The following is a 6,994-nucleotide window of genomic DNA, read 5'->3' as shown; positions in this document are numbered from 1 at the left end:
GAGGCCCCTTCTAATGGGCCTGATATTTCCACATTTCATGGCTGATGAGTCCAGATGGACCCCTCCATAAACACACACACACACACACACACACACACACACACACACACACACTCAGTATCCTCCCTCCACCCAAATCGAAACCATGAGCAAAAGCTTCCAAGGTTAGTCATGAGAGAGAGAGAGAGAGAGACCGAGCCAAGTTCCAAAGTGCCAACTCTGGCACCTGTGGGTGATGGGTGATCAGGCCACGCTTCCGCCTACAGGAGGTGGGCAAGTTTCCCAGGACTAATCCTACTGTGTTTCTGTTGTCCAGACGTTCCAAGTACCCATTCCTTTTTGGTGTTCAGCCGCTGGGTGGATCCACATTGCGGGGCTTTCCGGCTCCCCTCTGGCGAGGCTTTCCAACGGGCAAATACCTGCCTGGGAGCGCTCTCAGGAACTCGTCACCCCAGCGGGCAGGAGCCCCTGCAGGGATGCTCCGAAGAGCTAGGCAAACCACCTGAGAGGCTTCTCCGGCCGTCTGCCAACCAAAACTCATTTCCCAGTCAGGGAACCAAATGAAGCAAGAGCGACTGGGAGAAACAGACCTCTCGGACACTGAACTAGAAAGGAAGGGGTTTTATTATTACAGCCTGGGAGCAAGGCTTTATGTTTTGTCCAAACAGCCAAGCTCCCTTAACAAAGAGAAGCTCTGCCTTTATGTAGGCTTACACTCGAGATATTACATGTGAAAGGATCTTAGGTTTACAGCCTTAGAAATTACAAGTGAAAGGGTCTTGAGTTTACAGTTTTAGAAATCACATATGAAAGGGTCTTGGGTTTACAGTTTTAGGAATTACATGCGAAAGGATCTTGGTCTCCAGATGCAGGAGTTGGGTGGGGGCTTGATCTTGTTTAAGTAAAAACAATGTCTTCCAGAGAGATTCCCCCATACCATGTCTGCTATCTCTCGGGAAGGTGATTCAGGAGGCACAGCCAGTTGGCCGGCCTTTTCTTCTATTGAAATGCAGTGTGAAGGTCAAGGGGGAGGTGATCCCAGATGCCTAGGTCTCCTTCCTCAATACTGATGAGGAACATTCATTGCTCAATTAGCAAACAGAAAGCAACCACTGTGCATCAGTCACCGGGGCCCATATGGATGACCAGTCCTCCCACCCTGCCTTCTTTCTGAACCTGTTTTTCTTGGCAGCTTCTGAAGGGACCATTTCTCTTAAAACGTTCACAAACAGCTCCAGCTCATGTATCACTCAGCAGAATCCAGTGGATTTATTGTTACTACCAACCTAACAGAGGATATTGGGCTACCTTTCAAGACCCTGTTCAGAGCTCTGGACAATGAAATATGTGCTTCCTGGCCTCTGGACCATGAAAATTACCCAGGAGAAAGCTTCCATTCTGCCCTCTCCCACCCTCCACCCTGTCTTTCTCCTCTCTCTCCCTCCCTCTCTCTCTCTCTCTCTCTGTGTGTGTGTGTGTGTGTGTGTGTGTGTGTGTGTGTGTCTCCTTCTCCAACCCAACACAGATGGCGGCGCCACAGGTGAGAGGATCCTGAGTCCGTAGATCACTATTTGAGGCGGGGATATCTGGTAGCATTGGCCCATTATGTGATCAAGAAATAGATTTCCTATTAAGTTGTCACTGAGACTCGGGCATTGTCAGTTACTGCAATCAACCTGCCCTTAATTAATATGGCAGCACAAGGATAACCTTTGAAATGACGTTTCATCTAAGTTACAATAGGGAGTTTTCAGAACTATGGTGTGTGATTGCCCAGTAAAATTCCTAGAAGACAGTCCAAGATGAGGCAGTGCGGAGCAAAGTGAACCCACAGTGCAAAACCAGGGTTCAGGAAAGGCCACAGAAGCAATGATGGTACTTTTAATAAATAAACTTTTTAATGCAAATATATGCATTCTTCTTTATAAGTTGTTTTCCTCCAAGTTAAATCCCTCCTAATCTTTTGGTTGTTGTTGCTTTTCACACCCTATCATAAGTCCATAACTGAGACACCCACCTGAATTTCTTAGCCTTACACTAAGCCATTGCCTATGAATCAGATTCCTGGATTCCTATTAACAACATACCCCAGAGTGGTTTCACATCAACAAAAGTTCACACATACAGGAGCACATGAGGCTTGGTGTGTGGAGTGATGCTGGGAAACCCAGCCTTTTGCTTTGTGTGTGTGTCCTGGTCCATATGTGTGTTCCAGGGCCATAGTCACAGTTCAAAGCTGGCTAGCACAAAATGTTTTTGTTCAGTTCTAAGAACACCAAAAAGTCCAAAAGGCTGTTTAAACCAGAAAAAGTTACCTGTAACCACTACATCCTTTAAAAATATAAAACAGAAAGGTTTTGGGAAAGTTCCTTCATGTCCAAGACCAAATTAGATCGTATTGTTCCTTAAACAATGAACTTGGGAAGCATCACAGGACAGGGTCCAGCAGGTCAGCAGAGCAGAGTGGCTTAGAATAAGGCGGGTTGGATGAAGAGAGGCTTGAGCTAAGTCTCTGCTCCTGACTATATATAACTCAGTGGTCGAATCTATGAAATGACATCGTGATTTTAGTTCTCACATAGGGAGACTTAGTCAGGGCCGTTGTCACAAAGCACCATGAACTAGGTGGCTTTAAACAACCAGAATGCATTTCTTACAGTTCTGGAGGCTGTAAGTCCAAGCTCAAGATGCCAGCATGGTTGGTTCTGGTGAGAGTCCTCTTCTGAATACAGGACAGCTGTCTTCTTATTATATGCTCACATGGCACAAACAAGGCAAGAGAGCTCTCTGCTGTCCCTTTAAGGGGGCACTGATACCATTCATGGAAGTTCTACCTTCATGATATAAATATTTCCCAAAAGTCCCCTCTCCTAATATCATTACATTAGAGGCTAGAATTTCAACATATGAATTTGGGAGGGACAAATTCAGTCCATTGCATAAGGCATCAGAAGATAACATGTGTAAGGGGCTGAAAACAACACAGGGAATAGTTTAGTGAATTACATGCCCCCCTGTTACAAGCCAATCTCCCATGGTCTCTAAGAGCCACCCCAATAATCTTCAATAGACTTGATAAGAGCATCTGAAGCTGGTATCTGACCTAAACTGACTGGGTTTTTCCAGGGTGACACCTGAACCCCCTCTTTTGGCACCTGCCTTTACAGTCACAGATCTTAGAATATAAAAGAGGTAGAGTCTGTGACCCAATGTGGACACCCTTGTGTCATAGGCACGTGATGCAAAAGCAGAAACTACCTTTCCAGATGAGAGTCCTGGATTTCCCAGGCCTGACTTTCCAATTCTCTACTCACAAATGCAACAGCAAGGTGTGTGCGGGTTACGTTCAGTGCATGTAATCTACTCTATTGGGTTTCCCAGAGAAGCAATGTCAGCACCTAATTCACATTCCATGAAGATGTCTGCAGCTGTACAGATAATCTGCACAAAATCCTTGGACTAAAACTATGTCTAGAAAGCTGACTACTTTTAAGATAAGGCACCCAACTCGTACAAGCCTTAATATGTGCGTATGCCTGGGTCAAGTTAAGAAGAGATGCTTGCAGTGAGCAGACACCGCTTGTGAGCAGCACTTAATCCCTCTGTGAACTGGTTTCCTTGCTTGTTAATGGCAATAATAAGAGCCTCCTCCACAGTGCACTGAGGATTAAAGGTAAAGCCCTTGGCATGGTGCCTGGTGGTTTGTGGGTGCAGAGTGGCATAACTGAGAAGTCACAGAGTCACAGAGCTCTGCTCTGATGCCCAGCAGTGTGGCTTTGAGAAGTCACCTACTATTTCTGAGCCTAAGAGTGCCCACAAAAAACAAAGTAATATCTATGTTTTGGAGTTGTAGTGAAACTTACAACTGGTTGTGTAAAGCACTGTCAAAGGCCTGGCAGAGTCAGCATAGCATAAATGCAGCATGATTTTTCAAATTTCCAAATCTCTCCCTCTCTTAGTGCATTTAGGCCACCAGCCCTCTTACTCCTTCAAGCACCAAGACATCTACAGAGTGAGTGTGACCACTTGATTACTCAGTCCCACATGGGCGCCTTTTATCATGAGCATGCCCATCGGCAAGGTCGGCTCCCAGAGTCAGTAGCTCCCATAAGAGGCAGCGGTTTGGCCAGGAGCAGTGGCTCACGCCTGTAATCCCAGCACTTTGGGAGGGTGAGGCCAGCAGATCACTTGAGGCCAGGAGTTCCACACCAGACTAGCCTGGCCAATATGGTGAAACCCTGTCTCTACTAAAAATATCGAAAAAGAAAAAAAAGACTGCTCGCTGTGCATTCCTGTAGTCCTGCCTATACGTGAGGCTGAACCAGGAGAATCGCTCAAACCCAGGAGGTGGAGGTTGAAATGAGCTGAGATGACACCGCTGCACTCCAGCCTGGGTGACAGAGCAAAACTCCGTCTCAAAAAAAAAAAAAAAAGTGAGGCAGAGGTTTCATGTGCACATACATACGACATATGGGGGGGCGGAATTCAGTAGGAAAAATATTAAAAGAATTTGCAAGCATCCAGGAAATTCCAGATATCTGTTTTAATTTGAATTCTGTAAATCCACTGCGCTGTCACCAAGGCATAATATAACAATAGTCAAAATCTCAATTTTTTTTCCCATTTGCTGCCATGCAAATGAAACAAATTATCCAAACTTCCAAATTCCATCCTATAATAAGATTGGTTTTGGAGATGAGGCAATAAACTAACTTCCCTGTGCTGTTTTCCTAATAAAAAATGCACCCTTATATTTTGCAAGATACTAGGTTGCTACAGGTTATTAACACCCATGACCTCTCACCTTGCAAAGAGCTGTATTTTGTGTGTGTGTGTTTGTAAAGGAGTCTCGCTGTGCTGCCCAGGCTGGAATGCAGTGGCGCCATCTCAGAAGAGCTGTATTTTGTGAGCTAGAAACAGCTCATGGGAGCTGTCTTTGCCTCTTTGCCTGTGTTCCAAGAGCTCTGCTGCTCCGATTCCTTCACTAGTGAAAGGCAAGTGAATCCTTTTCCAACAGGCCTAAGAGCTGGGGACACTGTCATGTTTACTTGGATACACCACACCACAGATTAATTTGAAGCAAACTTGTATCTACTCCTAGTTTGGACCTGGCTATTGTAGGCAGGATTGAGACTAAGATCCACTAATTTTTATCCGAATTTATTGGTATTTTATATGATGTCCACTCCAAAGATGTGGACCTTTGAGAGAATGTCTAAGGCTAATTTTTCTACCTAAACAAAATAGTGCTTTGAGGAGGTGGTCAGTCATCTGAAATTCCCCACAGACACCAGTGACCTTTGCAACTGAGAATTGTATTTCCTGGTCTAATTGCTGCCTAGAACAATCAGTGTTCAGTCCACTTTCATGTCCACCTGCAAGTGCCTTCATGGGACCTGGATTTCCAAGGTTCAGAGATTTCCAGATAAGTCTCCCCGACTCCTCTCTGCAGCTTCAGTGCTGATTTTACCTGTTTCATACAGAGGCATACTATACAAAATTTCATTTTTTTAAAAAAGCACTTTTGCTGCTTAAATTGTTGTATACACTGACCTATATGATACATGAGAGTAAGAAGGTTTGCATGATGTATAGAAGTCCAAGAAATTGAGCCCAAATTTAGTTGTCCACTTTGTAATCTTTTACAAGCGATTTAACTTATCTGAGTTTCAATTTCCTCTTTTATAAAGTGGGATATATGTGAAAGTGCTCGGCACACATGAATTCAGTTCCTGTTTCCCTTTCCTTAGAATAGATGGCAGGGCAGAAGGCCTTGGCATATGGTACTAGCTCAGAGTAAGAAACAATGAAATAGGACAAATGGTAAAAGACTTAGAGATTTCAATTTCTCACCAGTTTGTGTGCATGTGTGCATGTGCGTGTGTTTGTGTGTGCGCCCATGTGCTTTATTCTGTTTCTCCATGGACTGAAGGGGCCTTCATTTCATTTTTGGAGGAAACAGGAATGACTGAAATGGGGAAATTATACTCTATTCCATATCCAGGGCTTTCCCACCCAAGGCAGTTCAGAAATGGAGCAGGAATTGGGCCAGCTGCCTGGGACTACAGTCAGGAAGGAATGAGCCCCGAGAGCCGCCTGGACCAGGACCATCTGGGCCCCGCAGCAGTCCTGGCTCTCCGCCCACCTCCTTCCAGCCTAAGCTCAATGTGATGTGTCCAAAGCTCCTCCAAAGGCATCTCAGCTTAAGATACCCTATACATACTATACCCCATAGTTCATACAGAAATCCAGGTTCAGGACCTTAATTCTCCGAGAGCATGTAATAGCCACACCCCCCTCTAATTCAGCTTCACGTTTAATTGCGTAGTTCCTAGTAATTTTATCTCATCAGGATTATACTAACTTTTCATTGTTTAACCTTTCTTTCACAAATGTGATAAATATGAGCATTTGAGTATTAGAAGATATTTCTTCTGCTGAGCGTGGCCCCCCCACCCAAAATAAAAACAAACAACTGAGCCTTTCCCAAAAAACTGCTCTCAGAGCCCTGGTTTCTTTTCTATCCTCAACTGAGGATAGAGAAAGAAACAAAGAGGCGAGTAAAGGGGCTGTGAGATGATGTGGGAGTAGGTCTTAAAGGTGGAGGAGAAGGCTGGGCGCGGTGGCTCACGCCATAATCCCAGCACTTTGGGAGGCTGAGGTAGGCGGATCACCTGACGTCGAGAGTTCGAGACCAGCCTGACCAACACGGAGAAACCTCATGTCTACTAAAAATATAAAAAATTAGCCAATGTGGTGCTGCATGCCTGTAATCCCAGCTACTCCAGAGGCTGAGGCAGGAGAATTGCTTGAACCCGGAAGGCAGAGGTTGCAGTGAGCCAAGATTATATCACTGCACTCCAGCCTGGGCAACAAGAGCTAAACTCCATCTCAAAAAAAAAAAAAAAAAAAAAAGTAGGAAAAAAGAAGGGACGGGGGAACCAAGATGATGGAGAGAGAATGGGTAGGGAAAAAGAAACACATCATACAAACT

The sequence above is a fragment of the Saimiri boliviensis genome, chromosome 7 (genome assembly GCF_048565385.1).
Source record: "Saimiri boliviensis isolate mSaiBol1 chromosome 7, mSaiBol1.pri, whole genome shotgun sequence".
NCBI lineage: Eukaryota > Metazoa > Chordata > Mammalia > Primates > Cebidae > Saimiri > Saimiri boliviensis.
This window is presented reverse-complemented; position numbering follows the sequence as displayed.